The sequence below is a fragment of the Protopterus annectens genome, chromosome 9.part0, assembly GCF_019279795.1.
Source record: "Protopterus annectens isolate FY-2018-M chromosome 9.part0, PAN1.0, whole genome shotgun sequence".
Classification (NCBI taxonomy): domain Eukaryota; kingdom Metazoa; phylum Chordata; order Ceratodontiformes; family Protopteridae; genus Protopterus; species Protopterus annectens.
The window spans coordinates 1254853768-1254879448 of record NC_056743.1 but is presented as its reverse complement, the minus strand read 5'-3'; the positions used below and the strand labels follow the sequence as shown (position 1 = coordinate 1254879448).

Sequence of the window (25681 nt, the reverse complement as noted above, 5' to 3'; positions counted from 1 at the left end):
TATTACTGCTTGGTAGTAACTTGATTAAAGTGTAGCTATCATTCTAAGTATTTTGGATTAAGCACTTGGGCTTCAGACCAGTTGTTTTACATTAGGAAGGTTTGTGGCCTGCACTGTGGTGGCAGGACAGGTAGCTTACATCCTTCTAAGTTGGGAACTGCTGATTGAGGGCTCAGTGTCTGTTATTCTAAAAGTGTATTAGTTCTGGTTTAAGCACTTAGGCTTCAGGCCACTTATTTTACATTAAGAAGGTTCATGGTCTGCACTCTTGTGGGAGGAGAGGCTGGACTCTGCCCTTCTGAGCTGGGAATTTCTGGTTAAAGGCTTATAGTGTCTGCATATTTGAACTGTTTCTTACTGAAATTGGTACACCTTGTTTGCTGTAGCATAGACTAGATCCAGGCCTGCTGAATCTAGCTTTGTTTGTATGCTTGTTGTTTGTTTGCTTGTTATTTCCCTGAAATGCTAATTCCACCTAAAACGCGGCTTTTCAGCGCTTCTGTGGATCCCTAGTGATATCTGCATTGCTTACTGTACTTATTTCCTTGTTTCACTTGAATGAAAGTTACTGTTTGTCATTTTTGCATTTAAGTTACCTGTAGCACATTGCATTTAAGTTACCTGGCACTTGCTCACTAAAGCAATTATATAAGTCAGCACTAAAAAATTAAAAGCACTACATCCTCACAAACTCCCCTTGAGTACCTTGTTCCCCACTGGCCCTTTTTTTTCAATTATAAAGGAATTCCCAAAACTATTCTAGCATGTCCAAAGGTCAGTTGACAAGCTCCTCTCCGGTCCAGCTGGTGAATCTGGGAATCTTGAGGCAATGTTACAACTGCCTCATGTACACAGACAACCCTCTCCTCCTCCCAACAAATTTCAACACATGTGAGAGATGCAACCATATAGCCAAACTGGAGGCTAAGCTCTCTCAACTCAGTACTGGCGTAACCAGTCAGGAGGAAAAGGAAACCACACTCCCTACATTTCCAGTCTCAAATAGACCTACCATGACAGCAAACCAAACACATAAACACACAAAAACATACTCGGAGGCTCTAAATAAAGATCTGCTTAAGCAGCAGAGACCTCCAAAGCAGACACCCAAGCAACCGCTACCCCAAAACAAAACACGTGCAACACATAGCTCACAAAGCCAGTGTGCCAAACAGTCACAGCCCTTAAGGCTAAACAACACACCTGATACACTTGTAATAGGTGACTCTATCGTCAGGCACACTGGCGTTCCGCTCACCAGGCTGAACAAGGAGAAGGTCACGGTGAGCTGCCTGTTGGGCGCTAGGATCCGCCACATAACACAAGCACTCAGGTCACTCCAAGGCAAGTACAAATATAACTCAGTCATTGTCCATGCTGGTGTGAATGACCTGAGACGTACCTTCCTGGACTACATGAAAAGAGACATAGAGGAGCTCTCTGAGCATGTAGCCCAGGCCGGTATGACCATGACCTTGGGTAGCATCTTACCCTCACCAAGAATGATGCCACAATATGAAGACAAGATGATCAATTTCAACAATTGGCTTAAGTATTGGTGTCATTCAAAGGGGATCCAATGCCTGTCAGCCTGGGATGACATGCACGACAAGCCACGATGTTTCACTAGGGACGGCTTGCACCTATCACCCTTGGGCTTTCAGATATTGGCAAAGGCTCTTGCTACCCCCATAGTGCCTTTTTTAGGCAAGGCTCAAAAGACAAACCCACCTCCATAGGTATCACAATAGATAAGAAACAAAGAGTAATGCTACTTAATGCCAGAAGTCTAAACCTCAAGATGCATGCACTCAAAACTCTCCTTAGCATGGAGAACATTGATATCTGTGCAGTAACAGAAACCTGGTTCAAGGCTCCCGAGAGCACCCCAGCACTACCAGGTTATACCTCATATCATGCTTTTCGGCCCCAAAACTTGGACTGAACCACAAAAGGAGGGGGAGTATCAATATTCATCAAAGATACCCACACCTCCAGGTTGGCGGCACAGCACGAAGCATCAGAGACTATCCATGTGCAACTAACAGTGGGTAAAACTGCCTTCCAGTTTATAGCCTGCTACAGACCACCCTCCCAAACCCAGGAACTCCAATTGGCCTTCCTGAGAACACTGGAAAATATGAAGGTCTCTCCAAACACCATTATAATGGGTGACTTCAACTACCCAAACATAGACTGGGAGCATTACTCTAGCTCCAACACCCTAGCCCAAAGGTTCCTAGAATTTATAAACTCAAATGCTATGGAACAACTTGTTACCACTCCCACAAGAGGGGAAAACATACTGGACCTGATTATCACCAACATGTGGACTCTATGCTCCAGACCAGAAGTGTATCCCTCACTGGTAAGATCAGACCATAAACTAATCTCACTGGATATTCACATCCTGACCCCACCCCCTGCCCAGAAAACCACAGTGAAAAACTTCTCTAAAGCAAATTTCACACTCCTCAAAACCGAGGTGGAATCCTTCAAAGCCTCCAGGCCTGTGGAAAATATGGCCCAGACCGCAGAATCCTTTATAAATGCATTCTATGAACACCTTCAGGAATGCATGGATCATGCAATCCCAAATAAAACCAAGACCCAATCCTCCAAAGGCAGATGTCCTGTCTGATGGACCCCAGCCATAAACAAACTATACAACAGAAGGAGGAAGCTACTACATGATAGAGCAAAATCCCAAAAAGGGAAGGCATCTCTGATCAGTATTAGCAAAAAACTACAGGCACTCATAAAATCGTCTAAGGCCAGCTTTGAGAGAAAAATTGCACAGGGCACTAAGGATAATCACAAGGCTTTCTTTAGTTATGTTAGGAACCTGGGTGGGAATTCCCAGATATGCTCAGAATTAGTCCAAAATGACAAAAAATACACCAAACCCATAGACATTGCCAACATCCTAACTGACAGGTTCAGTGCAAACTCCCTCCCCCACCAAAAGGGCAAATATCTATCCCAGCAGAGTGCTGCCCCCCTGACATCTCAGATGCTCAGGTAAGAGCCGCCCTCTCCAAAGCAAAAAACACAGCATCAATGGGACCAGACGGTGTCCTGGGCTGTGTCCTACATGAACTCCAAGAAGAGCTAAACCCAAACATAAAACTACTGTTCAATCTCAGCCTTACTACAGGATATGTACCCAAAGAGTGGCATACAGCAATGGGGGTCCCTCTACACAAAGGTGGTGCCTCAATGGATCCTGGAAACTATCGCCCCATAAGCCTGACTAGCTTGGTCTGCAAAGCTATGGAAGGGATCATCATGGACCTTATAAATAAAGATATTGGGGACCTACAGACACTGGATCCTACCCAGTTCGGCTTTGTTAAGGACAGATCCTGCCTCTTAAACCTGGTCGATTTCTTTGAAACAGTCACCAAGGCCATTGACAAGGGGAAGGTGGTCCACACAGCCTACCTGGACCTCGCAAAAGCCTTCGATACAATACCCCACTCTGGCATTATAGATAAGCTCACCAGCTTAAATATAAACCCCTATGTCACTAGATAGGTTGCAAACTGGCTCAAGGACAGAACCCATATAGTTAGAATTGCTGGAGCCATGTCAGACTCCAAACCAGTCACAAGGCTCAGTCCTGGGACCTCTCTTGTTCGGTATATATTTCTCAGAGGTACAGGCCAACACGGAAGGACTGTGGCTGACCAAGTTCGCAGATGACTTAAAAGTGGGTGCCATAATCAACTCTCCAGCCGACACAAGTATCCTCCAAAAGGGCCTCATAGAAACAGACAACTGGTGCCAGAGCCATGGCCTCAAGCTAAACTCCAAAAAGTGTATAGTCATCCCCTTTGGCAAAAACAAAGTGCCCACAAATTACCACATAAGTGGTAATCCATTAAGTACGGAAGAAGTAATTAGGGACCTGGGGACCCAAGTTGATAGCAATCTCTCATTTGACAACCACATGGCCAAAGTGGTTAGAAAAACATTTTATATAGCCCACCTAATCATGAAGGGATTCACATCTAGATCAGGGGAGGTCATCGTGCCTCTTTACTCATCCCTCATCAGGCCCATAATTGAGTACAATGCCCCTTTTGGGATGTACCTTACCAGACACCTGCAGCAACTGGAAAGACCCCAAAAGTACCTCACCAAGAGGATCAAAGGGCTCAAACAGATGCCATATGCTGCCCAGTTAAAGAAACTCCAGCTCTACTCAGTGGCATACCGCCTGCTCAGAGGCGATCTGTGTCTGACGTATAAAGCCATGTCCAACCTGGAATTAATGGATATGCTGCACCTCAGAAAATCCAAATCCCATCGAGCTACGCACTCAAGAGACTTGAACCTCAGCACTGAAATAAATAGGACATACTGGAGGGACAGAGTCATAACCCAGAGGCTCCCTTCACTCTGGAATAAAATCCCAGTCCAGGTTAGGCAGAGTCCCTCATTGACTCTCTTCAAGAGGAATCTTGATGAGTGGATGTGGGATCGTAGGTTTACCCCAGGTATCACTTCTGTGTCACTGTTAGACAGAGGCACAGTATACTAACCTCAAAAAAGGGCATAGCAAAATTAATTTAAAATGGGTGGCGAAAGCCAAACACACTCTGGCTAGGCTTATAAATGCCCTAGGGCAGATAGCCTAGTATGAACCTATGAACCTATGAACCTATTAGACTGATGAGTTTGGAATGCAAAGCTATGGAGCACATCATCGTGGACCTACTTAACAAACATATACGCAATCTCCAAACTCTTGACCCCACACAGTTTGGCTTTGTCAAGGGGAGATCCTGCTTGCTGAACCTGGTTGACTTCTTTGAGGCAGTAACCAAAGCTGTGGATGAGGGTAAGGCAGTATATACAGCCTACATCAACCTGGCCAGGACCTTTGACACCATTCCCCACTCAGGTCATCATCATCATCTTCTTTCGGCTGTTCCCATTAGGGGTCGCCACAGCAGATCACCTGTTTCCATTTCTTCCTGTCCTCTGCATCTTGCTCTGTCACACCAACCACCTGCTTGTCCTCTCTCACTACATCCATAAACCTTACCTTAGGCCTTCCTCTTTTCCTTTTACCTGGTAGCTTCATCCTTAGCATCTTTTTCCCAATATACTCAGCATCCTTCCTCAGCACATGTCCAAACCAACGTAATCGTGCCTCCCTGGATTTGTCTCCAAACCTTCCAACCTGGGCTGACCCTCTAATATACTTATTCCTAATCCTGTCCACCCTCATCACACCCAGTGCAAATCTTAACATCTTTAATTCTGACACATCCAGCTCAAACTCCTGCCTTTTTGTCAATGCCACTGTCTCCAACCCATATAACATAGCTGGTCTCACTACTTTCTTGTAGACCTTCTCTTTCACTCTTACAGGTACTCGTCTGTCACAAATCACTCCTGACACTCTTCTCCACCCACTCCATCCTGCCTGTACTCTCTTCTTCACCTCTCTTCCACACTCACCGTTACTCTGAACTATTGACCCCAAGTATTTAAACTCATCCACCTTTGCCACCTCTACCCCTTGCATCCTCACCATTCCTCTATCCTCCCTCTCATTCACACACATATATTCTGTCTTAGTCCTGCTGACCTTCATTCCTCTTCTCTCTAGAGCATATCTCCATCTCTCCAGGGTCTCCTCCACCTGTTCCCTACTCTCACTACAGATCACAATGTCATCTGCAAACATCATAGTCCACGAGGACTCCTGTCTGATCTCGTCTGTCAACCTGTCCATCAGCATTGCAAATAAGAAAGGGCTCAGAGCTGATCCTTGATGTAACCCCACCTCCACCTTAAACGCATCTGTCACTCCCACTGCAGACCTCACTGCTGTCACACTACCCTCGTACATATTCTGTACTACTCTTACATACTTCTCTGATACTCCTGACTTCCTCATACAATACCACAACTCCTCTCTAGGCACCCTGTCATATGCTTTCTCTAAGTCTACAAAAACACAGTATCATTGATAAATTCTGCAAACTAGGGATCAACCCTTACATCACTAGGTGGGTTGCAAATTGGCTCACAGACAGGAGCCACAGAGTGAAAATTGTGGATTCCAAGTCAGACTGTCAAACAGTCATGAGTGGAGTCCCACTGGGCTCGGTCCTGTGCCCTCTCCCATTTGGCATCTACTTCTCAGAAGTCCAGGCCAACACAGAAGGGCTGTGGCTGACCAAGTTTACTGAAGACTGCAAGCTAGGAGTCATTATCAACTCCTTAGGTGATGCAGGCATCCTACAAAAGGGCATATCTGAGACCAATAACTGGTGTCGGAACCACGGCCTGTAGCTTGATGCCAAAAAACACGTTATCATCCCCTCTGGAAAAAAACTCACTTCCCATGAATTACCACGTTGATGGGAGCCCACTGAACACTGAAGGGGCCATAAGAGATCTGGGCACCCAGGTCGACAGCCACCTCACCTTAGACCACCACATTACCACTGTGGTCAGAAAGTCCTTCTACATGACATATCTTATAACAAAATGTTTTGCATCTAGGAAGAATGAGGTCGCCATCCCTTTCTACTCATCTGTAATTAGACCGATCATCAAATATAACACCCTGTTTGGCATGCACCTCACCAGACATCTACACCAGCTGGAGAGGCCACAAAAGTACCTCACAAAAAAGATCCTAGACCTTAAACACATTTCCTACATGGACAGACTCAAGAAACTTCACCTGTTCTCAGTCTCTTATCATCTACTTGGAGATGATCTCTGCTTGACTTACAAAGCCATGGCTGACCCAGCCATACTTGAAATGCTACACCTAAGGAAATCCCAATCCCCTGGTGCCACACACTCCAGAGATCACAACCTCATTACCACAATTAACAGAACATGTTGGAGGGACAGGTTAATTTCCCAAAGACTGCCCATTGTCTGGAATAAGCTTCCCATTCATGTTAAGCAGAGCACCTCACTGGCCCTCTTCAAGAGAAATCAGTTCACCCCAGGGATCACTCCAGTTGCCCTACTGGATAGGGGCACTGTGAACTAACATCAGGTGGCATGCCTGGGTAATTTTTTTAGGCTAGGCTTGTAATGGCTCCAGGGTCATTAGCCTAGTACACACCTATGAACCTATGTATAATTTGATGAAACGTGCCAAAAGTTTTACATACTCTGCAATGCAATGGATAGACAAGTAGACTGCTTCTATAAGTTAAATTCACATTTTACAGGAACATGCTGTAACCACACAAAACACTTAAAGATATTTATATTAGCCCATCTTACATGTAACCAAAATCACCACAGAGAAGCTGATGGGAATGTGGTAAAATCTTGTCCTGGAGCCTGAAGCATCAGTTTTTGGGAGAAAAAAAATAACTTCATGGAGGATATGGTAGGTAGGTAGGTCTCCAATGGTTTGTTGCACAGATTAGGTTATGGTAAGTGTAGAAATTTAGTCTACAACTGACTTTGCAAATAGGTGAGAAATGCATACAGTGATGTCATATGCAACTTACTGCCTCCCATGCAAATGTAAAAAAAAGATACAGACACTCAAGAGTGCTTCAAGACATATTACTGCCACCCATGGTATTCAGCTTGTGTTAGCAAAAGTAACAGTTACTCATCTTTGCAATGCTGATTTCATGTCGGAATGGTTTAATAACATGGTAACCAGTACTGTTAGTACCATCTGAAAATCTACAACTTTATAAACTATTTGGTTAGCAACAGGGATGAAAGCTTATGTTAGACTTTCAAGATAACTGCTGCAGGTTACTGTTAGCCGGCACGCTACCTACCTGGTGCAAAAGTCAAATACAGCATTGGCAACAGCAGATTTAATCGGTTTATGCTCTGAAAATTGTTACTGAAGGCAAACCCATGAAAATCATACAAAAGTAAAAAAAAAAAGGTGACTGGTTGAATGTATTACCTCAGAACTACTTCTTCAAAAAAAAAAAAAAAAAAAACACATATGGACACCAACTACAGGCGCAACAGATAATGGTGTTGAGTTCACTATTTACCAGCATGCATAATGAAATACCTGCAAATAATGTTGGAGCTGGAGATACAACTACCATGTGTAATGTAGTACAGAGTCAATTCTTTTCAGCTAGGAAGGAAGCAATATACTGATTTTGTGTCATTCTATGTTGAAAATATACCATGCAGTAAACACATATTAAGGGGATCATTGCACAAACCATGTTACACAGTGTTCATTACCCCTGCACTTGTGCCACAGCTTTACTAGCTAACATGGCAGTGTCAATGCTACCCAAAACAGACCTAAAAGAGCACATTCAGTGTTTTCTATGGAAAGTGTTATGAAGACGTATCACATTGCTGTGTACTGCCTAATGGACTGAACAATTTTGTCATTCTTGACAAAAACACATTAATGAACCAGTCAAACCAAAAGAAAAGCTTGAATGCTTTCCAATCCGTTTATTTAAAAACAGTGCAGTTGTGCAGCTTTATTTTGGCAAACAGGACAGAGTCTCTTAAATGACATATAAATTCATCAAGTCCACAGTCACTGAGGTGAACACAGTCATACCAGTATAACTCCGGTAACTTAGAATTTATGGACTTATGGTGAATAACAGATCCTTTGCACAGCTTCATCTGTCCCCACATAAAGATATTATGCAGTCTTTGGATTTTATCAATGGTCTTAATACTACATGCACCCTTCCAATGCATCCATTGTATTATATCTGACTGTATAATATGCAGCTTAGGCTACCATGTAAGCAGTCTGTCCAAAATACTGATTATTTCCCCTTTCAGATCCACAAGGGGGCATGTTGCCAGGTCATTTCCTCCCAGATGCAGTACTAGGATATCTGCTTCTTCACCACTAGCGTATTTCTCCCACAGCACGCATAACAGACCATCCCATCACAAGCCTCTTTTTCTGACCCCAGGCACCTGCATTTCTGACTGAGATACCTACAGATTTTGTGCTCCAATTTCTATAGCTCTTTTTGAGGACCAGTAAACATAGGAATGGCCACATATCCACACCTGTACTGGTTTCTGATGGATACCTAGACCAACAAAGATGACAAGATTAGCAACCAATATGCTCACAGCACAACAATTATGAAAACACAACAACACACACTGTATAGAATACTGACCTTCAAACTGCACAGCACCCACACTGAAAGAAGTGAAACTGATACTGTTAAAATACATTATGTAATTAAGTAAATGACATATTCCACTAGGCAGCAGGCGGCACACTGCATTGTCATCTCGAATATGCACTTTGATGAGTAACTTTATTAGAAGGTGCATCCCTGCACATGGAAATCATAAGCTGGTGATGTCACACAAGGCAGGAAAAGCAAAAATCAATAATCAAAAAAAAACAACGACATCAGACAAAGTCCAATGTTAAACACTGCTTACTTCACAAGTCCCATAACAGTAATAAAGTCGATAAGCAGTAATAAGCCATTTATCACAAGTAGATCTGTCATGGCCACTTATCAAGTACAGTTGTCCACTATAGGCAGTACAATTGTTAATCTGACAAAGAAAATTACTTGTTAGTAAACTATGATTGCATATGTATGCCGTCAGCATTTTACAATAGATCCCATGTCATGGATGGCAGCTCACAGAAAACTTCAACAGGTACTCTGTAAGCAAGTTATACATATCTAACATCAGTTCACACACTACACATACAGGTATATGCTTCATCAAACAGATGTATACATACACATATACATACATGTTTGCAACCATGTAATTCTGGAAATATATATGATTGAGGAGTACAATGATCTGATCCTACGATATGCAGACATGCACAAAATCATACAAACAGTACGTATTATGCATGCGTTTTCATTTAGTAATACTTATATGCAGACACATTTGTATATATACCACAAGATACACACACCCGTATGAGTTGCACTTGCACAGCCACACAACCTATCCACCAAACCCAATATTATTATACATATACATGGAAATAAAAGATGCACATACATGAAATTAAAAATGCCAGATTACAGGCATAGTTGATATACATTATGGAAATGTGATACTAATTACTTATATATTTATCTCTCTCTTTCCCTGTACACTATATATATAAAGACACACACACACACACTATATATATATATATATATATATATATATATATATATATATATATATATATATATATATATATATAGGTTCATAGGTTGGTACTAGGCTATCGGCCCAGGCCTAAGTAAGCCTAGCCACAAGGTTCCCTGGCTTACGCCACCCAAGAAAGTTAATTTCCTGTGCCTCTTTCAAGCAGAGCCACAGAAGTGATCCCCAAGGTGTATTTCCTATTTCCCATCCACTCATCAAGGTTTTTCTTGAAGAGTGCTAATGAGGAACTTTGCTTGACATAGATGGGTAGCTTGTTCCAGACTATAGGAAGTCTCTGGAACAGGAATCAATCCCTGCAGTATGCCCTGTTTGTTGTGGTGACAAGGTTTAGGTCCCTAGCATGTGAAGCTTGGAGGGATTGGGATTTCTTTAAGTGTAGCATGTCCAACAGCTCTGGGTTTCACAAACCTTTATATGTTAGGCAGAGATGTCCTCGGAGTAGGCGATATGCTATGGAGTAAAGCTGGAGTTTTTTGAGACAATCAGTGTAGGGCATCTGTTTGAGTCCAGTAATCCTCTTTGTGAGGTACTTCTGTGGCCTTTCCAGCTGCTGCAGATGTCTTGTGAGGTACATTCCAAAACGGGTGTTGTACTCTATAGTGGGTCTAATGAGTGCCAAGTAGAGTGGAACAATGACCTCTTTTTTCCTGGATAAGAACCCTTTTGTGATGAGGTGTGCCACATAGAAGGATTTCCTGACTACTGTGGCGATGTGATTATCAAAGGAGAGACTACTGTCCACTTGGGTCCCAAGGTCTCTTATCACACATTCGGCATTAAGTAGACTGCCGTTTATGTGGTAGTTCATGGGTACAAAGTTTTTACCAAAGGGGATGACAATGCGCTTTTTGGCATTGAGCTTGAGGATATGCCTCAGACACCAGGCATCTGACTCAGTGAGGCCATTTTGTAGGATGTCCACATCATTTGGGGACTTGACTATGAGTCCTAGTTTGCAGTCATCTGTGAACTTCATTAGCCAGAGGCCTTCTGTGTTAGCCTGCACTTTAGAGAAGTAGATACCAAACAGGAGATGTCTCAAGAATAAACACTGTGGTACTCCACTTGTCACTGGTTTGAAGTCAGATTTGGAGTCTGCAACTTTTACAGTGTGGGTTCTGACAGTGAGCCAGTTGGCAATCCATCTTGTGATGTAGGGATTTATACCTAGCTTAGTGAGTTTAGCTATAATTCCAGAATGGGGGATGGTGTCGAAAGCCTTGGCGAGGTCAAGATAGGCTGTGTGAACCACCTTACCCTCGTCTAAAGTTTTGGTGACTGCCTCAAAGAAGTCGATCAGGTTCAGAAGGCATGATCTGCCTTTCACAAACCCAAACTGGGTGAGGTCCAGAGTTTGGAGGTTACCAATGTCTTTGTTTATGAGTTCCATGATGATATGTTCCATGGCCTTGCAGACCAGGATCAGTGGTGGCTCCCCATTTGTGGAGTGTGATAACTGTTGCTGTGCACCATTCAGTGGGCACAAAGCCTGATGTGAGACTATGATTGAACATGGTGCTTAGGTGGGGAGCTAGTTCATTCTGAAGTTCATGTAAAACGCAGCCTGGGATGTTGTCCGGTCCCATGGATGCTATGTTTTTGGTTTTAGAGAGTGCATCTTTTACCTGCATTGATGTGATTACAGGGACTCTGCATTCTTCATGTATAGATATGGACCCTTTAGGAGGTGCGAGGAGGGTAAAGTTAGCACTGAACCTATCTGCCAGGATGTCAGCAATATCAGTTGGTTCTGTAATTTTCGTGCCGTTGTGCTGTAACTCACAGCAGATCTGGGTGTTGCCATTGAGATTCTTGACATAGTTATAGAATGCTTTGTGGTTGCCCTTAGAATCAGTGGTGATTTTGCTTTGGAGGATCTTCTAAGGGAGCTCCTCCACTTATGGGATTTTACTCTCTTTTGCAACAGTTTCTTCCTTCTGTTGTACAGTTTGTTTATGGCAGGGGACCACCAGATTGGCTTTCTTTTTTTGGTGGATAGCGTCTTGGTTCTGTTTGGGATAGCACGATCCATGCACTCATGTAAGTGCTTATAGAGTGCATTTGTGGGTGTCATGATGTTCACAACTTCTGTCTTAAGAAGCATGAAGTTGGCTTTAGAGAAATTTTTTACCGTGGCTTCCTTAATGGTGGGTCGGGGCGGGATATGGAAATCTAGGGTGATTTGCTTATGTTCGGATCTGACCAACGAGGAGTTGATTTCAGGTGTGGAACACCGGTCACTCATATTGGTAATGACTAGGTCTTGGATACTGTTGCCCCTGGTGGGGTTGTGGATAAGTTGATCCAGGACATTTGAATTTATGAATTCCAGAAAGCATTGAGTGAAGGAGTTGGTACATGAGTAGTTTTCCCAGTTAATGGTGGGGTAGTTGAAATCACCCAGTATTAGGGTGTTTGGTTGAACCCTAATATTTTCAGTACATCAAGAAAAGAGTAGTGGGAATCCTGGGGCATGGTGGGGGTTCTGTAGCAAGCTACAATTTGGATTGCAGTTTTGCCCAGAGTTAGTTGCACTTGGATAACCTCGGATGCATTATGCTGCGCAACTAGCCTGGAGGTGTGGATATCCTTAATGAATATGGACACACCTCCTCCTTTGGTGTTTTGGTCCAGGTTAGATGGCCGAAAAGTGTGGCATGAGTTATAGACTGGTAATGCAGGAGTGCTCTCTAGAGCCTTGAACCAGGTCTCAGTCACTGCACAGATATCGATGTTCTCCATTTTAAGGAGTGCCTCGAGTGAGTGCATTTTGAGATTTAGACTTCTATCATTGAGTAGCATTTTATATATATATATATATATATATATATATATATACGCATACATATATATATATATATATATATATATATATATATATATATACACATATATACATATATATTAGATATATATATATATATATATATATATATATACGCATACATATATATATATATATATATATATATATATATATATATATATACACATATGGCAATATGCACATTTGAAATACATTCAAATACATACATAGTAATACACATACATAGTATAAGTACTTATATGCACATTTCAAATACATTCATAGTAATACACATACATAGTATGACACGTACATATATGCACATTTGAAATACTTTCAAATACATACATAGTAATATGCATACATATTATAACGCGTACATATATGCACATAAATAATTAGACACAAACAAACTGAGGTAGCTAGAAACACTCACACACAAATTTATTTACAAGCATACTTATTTCAATATTACATATAGTACTTCTGATATGCAGAAGGACTATATATATATATATATATATATATATATATATATATATATATACATATATATATATATATATATGTGTGTGTGTGTGTGTGTGTGTGTGCATGTATCAGGGGCGGCCCGTGCTATAGGACTGCAGGACTGCAGCCACCCCAGCTGTAAAAAGAAGAAAAAAAAACAGAACTGTAGAAGTAGAAGGAAAAAAAATAATAATAATCACAAGTCCCAGAACTCCGCGCATGCATACTTGGAGTTCCTGGAACTCAACAGAACTCTAGACTGCTGTATCGGCAGTCCGGATAGGGGAGGCATCTCTGCCCTGCAGATGCCCAGAAGTCTATGCGGTAATGTCCTCATAGAACGGAAGAACTCCGGACTTCATCGTCTGCAGGCTGGAGCCTCTCTCGCAGGGAAACCAGCCTGGAGGACGGTTCCGCCTACACTCTCTTGTGGAGAAGCGAGAAACCAGCAGTTAGCTTGCACAGGACTCAGTCTCAGGGAACTGATACTGCAGAGGAACCTGGATGGAGGATAAACACTTAACTGAAGTGAGGTACTGCAGTGTGTGTGTGTGTGTGTGTGTGTGTGTGTGTGTGTGTGTGTGTGTGTGTGTGTGTGTGTGTGTGTGTGTGTGTGTGTGTGTGTGTGTGTATGTATCTGTGCGTTATCCCCTTATAATGAATGTGTTAGAATGTGAGAAGTATTATGATACTGCTGTTCCTGAAAAGGGCAACATGCCAAAACTTGAGATGTGAGCCAGTCCTGTGCTGCAAAATTAGTGCTTGACAGATCTCTAGTTGTGGATTATATTAAAGCCATCATCCTTGATAATACGGTTAGAAGTGTGTGCAAACATATGCTTGTATATGTACAATGATATTCAGAAAGTTGTGATTTCACAGCAGAAAGACAAGTCTATATTAGCAGTCACTGTTGTAACAGTGCATCATATTAACAATCATTATTATAATACAATACTTATTAGGTATATAACAGTGTACTATACTGTCTTGGAAGTAGGACTACTGGTTAAGACTGGATTATCTATCTATTATTTCTGTGATGCCTGCAAGATTAAAAAAAAATGCTGTCTGTCATAAAAGTGCTTGCACTTGGCAAAAGTTGCTGCACTTAGGGATTTAATTGCTCCCTAGCATAGACCCAGTTAGTGAAGTTGTAAGTTAGATCTGAAGGATCCACTGGGAAGGACCCTGCATGACAGGTGTGCAGACCTCTTTCTCCCAGAAAAAAAAAAAAGATCCCGCACCATTCTTTTTAATGTTTGCTAATGTCTGACCATCAGTGCTGTTTATATCAGAGATTCTGTTGATGGAAATCCATTCTCCGAGAGAGAGACACACACAATTTTATGCTATACACTGCACAATAAAGTGCACTAATATAAGCAAGTAACTCTTTGTAACCTTGTGAAATGTGTGTGGTGAGAAAGCAGTTTCTATCATATTCCAGTTAACACTGAATATTATAGTTATATAAACATCTTACAACAGATACATCATATTTTGCAAGCTCCTTTTAGGAGACAATGTTTAGAAGTTGGTTGTGCACTGAATACATTAAGTGAAGAGCAGTGATAATACCCCAAATCTTTCTATTTGATGTTTTTGCTTTCTGTATTCATAACATTAAAAGGATACCGCTGCTCCAAATTCTCCTGTATTGTCATCTTCTCCATGTGGTATGCCCTAGTTCTGTGCAATTTGTTTTGGTAAATGTTTCTGCTACCCTATGCCTGTTGACTATTAAATCACCACTACCCAGGTCAAAAGCAATGTATAGCCATGCTCTCACTCAGGAATTTTTGAGGGGTGTTTATGGAATGGCCCTAATGATACCTTTCCTGTCTGACGTGGAGACCCACATGACTGTGGTGGCACATTATGCCCCCCCCGGCATATCCCCACCAACAAACAACACTCTTGATTCATGAAGACTACTATTCCAAGCTTAGAATCACCAAGCCCACGTGTTGTGCAGGCATTCACCTGAATGGGAGCAAATCAGCCAACAAAGACCACTAGATCCTTTCTCCATTACAGGCTAGGCACTCATTCCTACCCTCCCATGCTCAGTTCTTCTTGCACATGAGCGAATAATCAAACGTGTCTTCTGGTCTTATTCAGGGCATTATCCCTCTGCATCACACAGGTGGGCACTGAGTATCAGGTTTGCAGATAATTTGCATGTGTTTCAGTCTATACCTGCTTTAGCTTCTCAATACATAATAATTTGCATTCTGCATGTGAAATTATATGCAAACTGCTTCTTAATTACCATAATATTGCACAAGTAGTTTCTTGTTTCCTTACAAGGAATTCTCTAGAAAATGTTTATCAGGTTCTGCTCTGCCCAGGTTCTGTTCCTTTGGCATCCTCGTGGAAATTTTTTGAATGTAAGGTGATACTGTGGCACTTACATTGGCCACTGCACTAGTCAGGTAAATGGCACTAGTTGAAACCTTTAGATTTTATGTTAGGGAAAGCCAAGTGTATGACAGCTAGATGATTCAAAGGTAGACTGCTGTGTATGTATATGTGTTTATGTTTTTCTGTTTGAACTATAGCTTTATTTTATGATTTGGATATGTGAAGGACTTTCCAAATCAGTATTCAGGCTCATGAAGTCTTTCCATGCATTTGAGTAAGAGACTGTAGCTTTCATAACAAAAGGTTCAGTTCCTGAGATGATCAAAGCCAAATGTCATCTTTTGGAACAAGTTTAGGGAAGATGCCCCTGAAGTGACAAATATATCTCCGTAAAAGAGAATGCTGGTATACTTGAAAAGACACACACACACACACACACACACACACACACACACACACACACACACACACACTTAAAAAGTTATTGGATTTTTCATCTGAGAAAGACAATATAAGCTTCATATTGATTTTCAGAATTAATAAACACAAGAACCTGCCTAATAGCAACCTGCAGGGCAGAAAGAGTTGAAATGTATTTTTGTGACTAACTAGCTAAGTGTGTGTGTGTAGTGTGTGTGTGTGTGTGTGTGTGAAACCTGTACCTTGGATGTAGGTGGCAAGAGCCTGAATTCCCTACCCACCACCATTTGTAAAACATTTGCAGATTTTTACCTCATATTCGTTCTGTTCTGTTCCTCATAAAATCTGTGGTTTCTGTATGTTTTTTTTTCTTTATACAGTTAGTAGTGCAGTGGTGCAGTGATACAGTGGTAGCATTGTTGCCTGACAGCTACAGGTTCTCTGGTTTGGTTCTTGGCTGGGGTGCCTTCTGTGTGGAGTCTGCATGTCCTCCTTGTATTTGTGTGGGTTTCCTCTGGGTGATCTGGTGTCCTCCCATCTTACAAAGGCATGTGTCTAGAGTGTTTCTCCCTAGGCCTCTGCTGAAAATAGTTTTTTGTTCCAAGTCAGACTTTACTGGTTAACAAATGTTAAATAAATAAAAATAAATTTCAGACTTCATATTCTTCAGAAAGTACATGGTAACACAAAACCTTTTATTCTAGCAATTTTCTAAGTTTATAAGATGGATATTTGAAATTTGTCCCTATTTTTCGCACTGTATTCCCCCATTATTGGCTTTGTCCAGGTTTTTTGTGCTAAGGTTGAGAGCTATAGTGAGAACTGAATTCACTGAATATGTTTGGGGGCTGTATTCCCCCATTACTGGCTTTGCCCTGGTGTTTTTTTTATAAGAGGTTGACAGCTATGGTGAGAACTGAATTCACTAAATATGTTTGGGGGCTGTATTCCCCCATTACTGGCTTTGTTCAGGTGTTTTGCGCTAACAGGTTGACAGCTATGGTGAGAACTGAATTCACTAAATGGTAGCCATTTAAGTTTCAGTCTTCCTCGATTTCACAAAAACAGCTGATTTGGCATAGTGGTATGTTGGTCTGACTGTTTTGCTCAGGGCCTGGGTTCAAGACTTGGCAGTGAAATATACGGTGGTAACACAGCATTTTATTCTAGCAACTTTCTAACATTATACAAGCAATGTTTAAAATGTGTCCCTGGATTTTGGGGCTTTTGTCCCCCCCCCCGATAAATTTTGGCTTTTTCCAGATTTCTTGTGCTGCAAAATTCAGAGATACAGCTGAGTGTCGAGTAGATTATACAAGGAGCTGAGAGCTGCAGGGGAACAAAAGTTTAGTGCTGCTTATGCTGAGTCTGCTTGCATTGTTAATAGCACAACAGGTAGTGTACTTGTTTTTGATGCAGAAGGCTGTGGGTTCTACTCCCACAGTAGGTAGATGCATTGCTGATACTGTACTGTGTTGTAAAGGGGGGTGGATGCTACAGTCCTTCTTGGTGAAGATACCTAGTAACTATGAACCTGTTATCAGTTTGCCATCCATTCCCTATTGCAATATTACTAGCAATTTATTCCTCAAGGGCAATAGGCACTTTATTTGTAGATGAAACAATGAAATATAAAGTTGTTTGATAGCAGCAACCTCTTCATTAGTTAGAGATCTTTTTAATGTGGAATTATTTTAATGACTTTTACTTCTTCAGAGATTGTGCATATTTACTGATACTGGTGGACTGTAGAAGTTTGAGTAGACGTTTATGATGGAAATGTTCTGAAATGGGCAATTTTGTCATTATTGGTGCATGCATTTTGTTTCATTGTTTACTGGAAAAATGTTCAAAACAATACATTTAAAACACCCTCTACAACTCTACTGTATTGTACAAGGAATATAATTTAATACACAAAGAGCACATATATGTTTCATGTGCAAGAGGCCTATGATTTGAAAACAGCCCAAAGTTAATCTTTATCTGCCACTGGCAAAATGTATTTTCTTTGAATGTGGGTTTCAATGCTGTTTCAATGAATGGAAGTTTCAAGGGCAGAGAAGTTTTAATGCTAAGTCTACTTTCATTGTGAGACTGCATTGCTTTGTTTAGCAGATATCTATTAGTGTTTGTGTTGTAAAATGCAAAATAAAACTTTCAAATGAAATCCAAATCATCGCAGAAGTAGAGCAGTATGTACATTATAGTGTTTAAGGTAAATGGGGTGAAATAACCAAGGAATGGGAGATGGAATGGCTGCAGGGGGGAAGCTCCATTTGACCATAATATTGTGAGGGAGGAAAGGCAACAAACTCAACGATAGCCCCAGCTGAACTATACCTATCAACTGTCCAGATTTTTGCAGAATTAATAGCTTTTTGCTTCTTATTTTTTTTTGGTTTGTTCCTTATAAAATGTGTGGTTTTCTGGAAAATCATTTAGGAATGAAGTCACTAAATAATGACAGACATTGAGCTTCAGACATCATAACCTTCAGAAAAATGCATGCTAAGGCAAGACCTGTTATTCTATCAACTGTCTTAAGTTTATACAAGAGCAATTTTTAGTACTGTTTGTATGTTCCCCCAATATATTTGGCCTTGTCCAGATTTCCTGCATTAAGAGATTGAGAGGTACATGCAAATAAATCACTTTATAGAATTAGGAATACATAAAGCTCTCAACTGTCCCCAATTTTGGCTCAAAATGTTGCTCTCCCCGTAATAATCCCTTCGCAAAATGGCAATTTTGGAAGAAAAGGTGGAGGGTTTACAATTATAAATAACTATAATGATCAGAGTTATAGATTACTTTTATTTCAAAAATGCATGTAGATTCCCTTATTTTGTCAGCTGCTCAAGTTAACAGTACCAATATTAAAAAGGTGTCCCTTTTTGACAGGTTCCCAGCTGTATTGTGTGGCAATTTTATATTTTTGCATCACATTTTTGGTCCATTTTTCATAAAATTTTGGTTTTCCGGCAAATTAGTGGCAAATCATTAAAGACTGAAGTTAGAAAATAGTGGCAGACATTTGAGTTTCAGATTTCATGCCCTTCAGAAAATTCATACTAATGCAAGACCTACTATTATTCTATTACCTTTCTATGTTTATAAGAGTAATATTTAAAAATTGCCCTTATTTGTGGGCATGTCCCACTTCTATGTATGGCTTTGTCCAGATTTCTTGCTCTGAGCTTGAGAGGTATGAGTGTCAGAGCCATCACCATCAGCCAGAGACATTTCAAATTGTGACATATTTGTTGCACCCCATGTAGTGACTCTGGATGTATCCAAGCAAGGCAAGGAGTAGTTATGCAGTGTAAGTGTGCAGAGTATTCCCCCATCCAAGGTAGACACAAGCACGACAGTGGCTTTTCATCTGTCCTTGATTTTGCAGAATGTTCTGGTTTTTCTGTCATATTTTTATACTGTTGATTTATACTTCTTATTATTCAAAAAATGCATGCTGTCGCTCTTTGTTTAAGTAGCAATGCTTTAATGACCATCAGGTAAGCTTGTCAGAGATTGTAAGATGCAAGTAAGCTTTAATAGGCATACTGTTAAATAATTACCAACATTGAAAGCCTTTTTGTTGTTGCCATGCAGAGAATATTTACATAACTAGATAACGTATAAGCCTTAAGTATTGAAATGCATATGACAGTATTTGTAATAAAGGACAGGATTACAGTATTTTCAGATGCTCATTACATTTGTTGGAGACTTGCAGTCATCCTTGCAGGCTTTACCTGTAAACTAAACTGCCAATCTATCATGCTTGGTCCATAATTTGTGCAGTAATTCTTTAAGCAATTTATCTTGAGCTTGTTTCTTGTTTGCTGTTCATTTTTTACTTTGGTCATAGCTTCCCCATGAAACAAGTAGATAGTTGTTGTCAGGTAGCAGGTCTTTTTTGGATAGAAACATTTTTACAAGTGGGGGTATCACAGAGATTGCTACTTTCAACATGTTACCTGGTAATTTTATAAAGCTGAATATAAATTATAATTAGAACTGCAGTGCAAGGAAAAGTGGTTTGAGTGCTGCTTGTTTTTTTATACTTTATTTTGACTGGCATTCCAGTAATGTATTTAAAAAGTAATTTATTTTTTCATGCCTCACAACCTTTACATTTCCATCTAGATATTAAGTAAGCTGTCATGTAACCAATGCATTTAAATATTTTTTCTTCTACACTTCATTTTGTCTTGATTGGACTCTCATAATGATGGTTTGGCACCCAGGGCAGCGTATTTAATTAAAGTTCCAGTTGTTGTGGTTTTGAGCATAGCTCCACCCCTTTCCAGTTGGCCACACCTCTCCCGATTGGCCCCACCCATTCAGCTGTCTCCTGCAGCCCTCCCCCCTTTAATTTGACGTCACCAGCCGCCACCATTATGTATATATATATGCTTGTCTGTGTATAATCACAAACAGACACACAGCTTAATTATATTTAGTTATGTTCCTTGATAACTGCATGGTGACGTGAATTTAACGGTATGTCCTTGGTTCTTTACTACAGTCACATTTCACTTACTGGCTGCAGAACTAAGTATGTACTTTAGCCAAGGATCAGATTCAAAGTTGAACTGAAGAAACGTTTTCCCTTGCTTCTGTCCACCTCACAATCATTCTGCCCTTTCTATGTTTCATAAGGCACCATTAACATGCTTTTTACTATCCTGAAAATGACCTCCTTTCAATGGGCTGTGTGCTTTGAGAGAAAAAGAAAGCAATTACATCAGTTGGGGTTCAAAGCTGATCTCAACTCTTTTTTTTTTTTTTAAAACAAGTTTATTGATTTTTAACATACAAATAAATATCATAACAATTTTATACAAGTAATTAAAATGGAAATGGTTATAACATTCAATTAACCAAAGTATTTACAAAGACATCCACTACAATCAAATCAATTAATTAAACTAAAATACCATGCTATTGAAGTTAAGATTTTTTTAACAAATTTTGTAGAGTATCCCATATAATATAGTAAGATGTTTTTCTAGTAGTTCTTGATTTTATTGTCATCAATTCCATATGGCACACTACAGTCATAACATTTTTAAATTAATTAAACGAAGGAGGTGTATCTGAAATCCAATTTCTGGTTATTATTTTTCTAGCCACATCTAGAATAGACCATAACAAGGGAAGCTTAACCTTTTTAACACTTTGAGGTACAGGAGTGTTGAATAATATAACAGATTTAGAAATAATGAAATTATCTGTAAAAAGAGCCTGCAAAAAATCATTGATTGACTTCCAATATTCTTTCAATTTTATACAGTCATAAAACATATGTGCCCAATCAGCATTAATTTCTACATTACATCTTTTACATAGATTGTCTTTATTATTTATTTTATTCATCATCAAAGGTGTATAAAAGGATCTATGTAAAAATTTCCAAGTAAAAAGTCTCCAGATAATGGAAGAAGTAGTTTTATAGGCAGATTCCAATATATATTGTTTATCTTGTTGATTTGGTAATTCACCATTAATTGAAGTGAAATAGTTCCAATAGGTATCTACATTGTAATAAGTTTCTTCTCTAATAATTTTATGTATGTATGAAAGCTTACCTTTATCAGAAACTTTATGTTGTAAATTTAATATCAAGTAATAAATCAGTGTTGGAATAGATTCTTTAACTGTTATAGACATTAAATCAATTTTATTAATGAGATGTTGTCTAAAGGTCTGAACTTCTAACCAACAAGTTTCTCTCAGATCAAATTCTTGTTTTAAGAAGTCTAAATTTTTAACTTTATTATCAGATAGCAACTGATACCAGTACTTTAGATCATTTTCTGTGACTAAATGAGTTCTTTCAGAAGAGGATGACAAAAGCATACCTTGTGTATGCATTATAGGAAATATAATAAAATTCCATTCCTTATACTTAGGATGCATAAATATAAAATTACAATAACTAATAATGATGTTTAGTGGATAACTAACTATATATTTTGGTGTAATAGGTGATGTACAAAATTCTTTTAGTAACCATAGCATGGAGTTATTTACAATCATATTTTTATGTGTTAAAGAAATTTTAATGAAGTGAATACTAATTAGTTCCCAGTAATCTTTCCATTTTGCAACATATGACTGGTCTATTAACAAAGTAATAACTTTTATAATAGAAGAGATAGTATATAAGTTAAAGTCTGGAAAAGAAATGCCCCCTTGAGACCAGCTATTAGTATGTTTCTTTAGTGCAATCCTAGGTCTATTAGGTGCCCATAGGAAATTTAACATTGATGTATTCAATTTCTTGATAATTATTTTTGTAGGTGGGAGTATTATTGATTGTATTAAGTATAATATCTTGGGGAATATTATCATTTTAATAATTGTAAGTCTTTCTTCCATAGTAAAAAACATATTATTCCAGGTATTGAAAAGATTGTGTATATTAAGAAGACAGGTATTATAATTATTATGTATAATAGATTTGATATCTTTAGTTAATATTATACCTAGATAAGTTATCTGACCTGAATTGGGAATATATTTACTAAAATCACTAATGAGAAAATTTTTTCATGTATATATAGGTAGTATTTTAGTTTTTTCTTCATTGAATATTAAACCAGAAATATTTTTAAAATTCATCATTTTATCAAATAGAGACTGCATAGAAGAATTATATCCTGTTGATGTAATTAAAACATCATCTGCAAAAAGTTGAATTTTAGATGTTGTATTTTCATCTATTTCAAATCCCTCTATATCAGTACTGTTTCTGATCAGATTAGCCCAAGGCTCCATTATTAAAGTAAATAATAATGGAGAGAGTGGACACCCTTGTTTTGTACCTTTTAAAATGGGTATTTTTTGTGAGACATATGTTCCTATCTTAATGTAAGCCATTGCTCCTTTATATAAATGTTCAATCAGATTTACAAATGTATCTGAAAAGTTTGTGCACTTCAGTAAGATAAACAAGTAGTCCCAACTTACTGAATCAAATGCTGAACTTATGTTGAGACTAATAAGTGTTAAATCTTTCTTTCTCCTATTTGCAAAATCAATTAATGTTAGAGTTCTCCTTATATTATCAAAAGTGTTTCTATTTACAATGAAGCCTGTCTGATCTATATCTATAATGCCTGGGATGATTGTCTTCAATCTATCAGCAAAAATACTCATAAACATTTTATAATCAACATTAAGTAATGAAATAGGTCGATATGAAGTGCATCTAGTTGGATCTTTATTGGGTTTTAAAATTGGCGAAATAAATGTGTATTGCCAAGATGCGGGAGTTATTAGCTCATTTTGGGCCAAAATAAAAACCTTATGTATTAATGAGTATGTACTTTTAGAAAGAATTTTATATATCTCTGGTATAATACCATCATTACCTGGTGCTTTGTTTGATTTAAGCTTATTTATTTGTGTAACAACCTCTGTATATGAAATACTTTTATCCAATAGTTTAGTCTGTTGTTTATTAAATTTTTTATTCATGTTTGTAGTTATAAATTCCTTTATTTTATCTTTAGGTTCCATGTTAATGTTGTTATGATTAATTTTGTGAAAGTGATTTCTAAATTCATCTAATATTTCTGGTAGACTAGAAACATTCTTCTTTTTCCTTAGAGAGAAAATTTCTTTGATATGATTTTGCTTATTCAACCTTTTTGTTTTATTTTTAAGTCTATGTAAGTATTTGGGACTTGTTGAGTAAGACAAAAACTTGTATTTCTCTAAAATTATTTTAACTTTATGAGTTAAAATTTCTTTGTATTTCTCATTTAGTTTGTTTATTTCTTCAATGACTTTTTTGTCCATAATATTTTCTTTATTATTATGTTTATAAGAGTCTAGTTTACTTTGAATATCTAATAATTCCTTATCCCAAGAGTTCCTTTTATTATTATACCATCTGATACTTTGTCCATATAGATATGATTTTAAAGCATCCCAAACATAAACAATGGAGACTTCAGGAGTATTATTTATTTCTAAAAAATGTTGCACTTCTGAAAGTATATAATCTTTATAGTCTTTTAGTTGAGTTAAGTATGCTGGTATCCTTTTGATTTGAACATTGTAAGTACTTTTTTATCATGAACTCAAAGACAATTGAATTATGATCTGATATAGGACACAAAATGATTTTAGAGTTAATTAATTCTGTTACCATCTGGTTAGAAATAAAGACTCTATCTATTTTTGAACAAGTTTTATATCTGTTAGAAAAAAAGGTGTATGGTAATGATTTTGAGTCTATCTGATTATTAATATCATTTAAATGATAAGAATTAACAAAATCCTTTAAATGTTTTGCATTAGATGTAATATTCCTTTTCCCTATAGTAGTAGTATCTTTTCATGTAGGATACAATTAAAGTCACCTGCTAAAATAATATCTCCTATAGAGAATGATATGATCTTATTAAGATGGTATTTCACTGTATTAATACCAATTCCTGGTATCCAATATACATTGATTAATGTATATGTCTTTCCATTAATTTGTATTGTAACCATACAAAACATTCCTTTATCATCTTCATAAGACTTAATAGTTTTAGGAATGGGCATACTTTTATTCCATAAAATAGCCACTCCTCTTTTTCTGAGTGTGCTCTGAACTAACTAATACTGTATATTTATTTGTGGCTAATTTATCAATATCTTTTTTCAGGAGATGTGTTTCTTGAAGGAATACTAAGTTGGCCTTATGTAAATTAATGTATCTCATTAAGCTTGCCCTTTTACATGGATTATTCAGTCCATTAATGTTTAAAGAAATTCCTTTTAGAGAAGTCATTTGGCATTTTTAAAACATATAAAACTTATAATCAGAATAACAATTAACAAAATAAGTAATGTTATACCTCTTCCTTTAGGTGTACCTTTAAATATAGCTGTATTTATTGAAACTCTTATGGGATTTTGTATAAGCTTCAATTTTGTTTGTAGTGACAATGAGCTTACAAAATGTATTGTGGATGTCAGAACTATATACAAACAGTAAACAGAAGAAAATAACATAAGGATTAAACCTTGCACCCAGCCTGGAGTTAAAAACTCCAACTTTGAGTAGCACATACCACTCAAGTTAACCCCCTACCCTAAGCAGCAGTACCTCAGCTGCCACCTTGTCAATTTAATACTAATTATTATTAACTAGAGTTAACATCTTTCAATTAGATTATCTAGTAAGACAAAGCTAAACATTTGATAAATCAGCATCATATAAACAAATAGAAACTTTTAAAAACAATTCATACTGCTATGTACATCTATTTAATATAATACATTTATAATCAAGTAGCATTCAAATAAACTTGATATTAGGATCCAAGAAGAGAGAGAGAAATAAAAGAAGTGAGAGGATCTCAACTCTTTTGACACATTTAACTAACCAGCAGTATATTTGAAATGCAA

The 25681-nt window shown here is 38.4% G+C and overlaps 1 protein-coding gene across 1 annotated transcript in view; it reads left to right on the top strand.

Annotated features, from left to right (window-relative positions):
* SSRP1 (structure specific recognition protein 1) overlaps positions 1-25681 on the top strand; it is a gene marked incomplete in the record, with an annotated part of 1053281 nt that overhangs the window by 938973 nt on the left and 88627 nt on the right.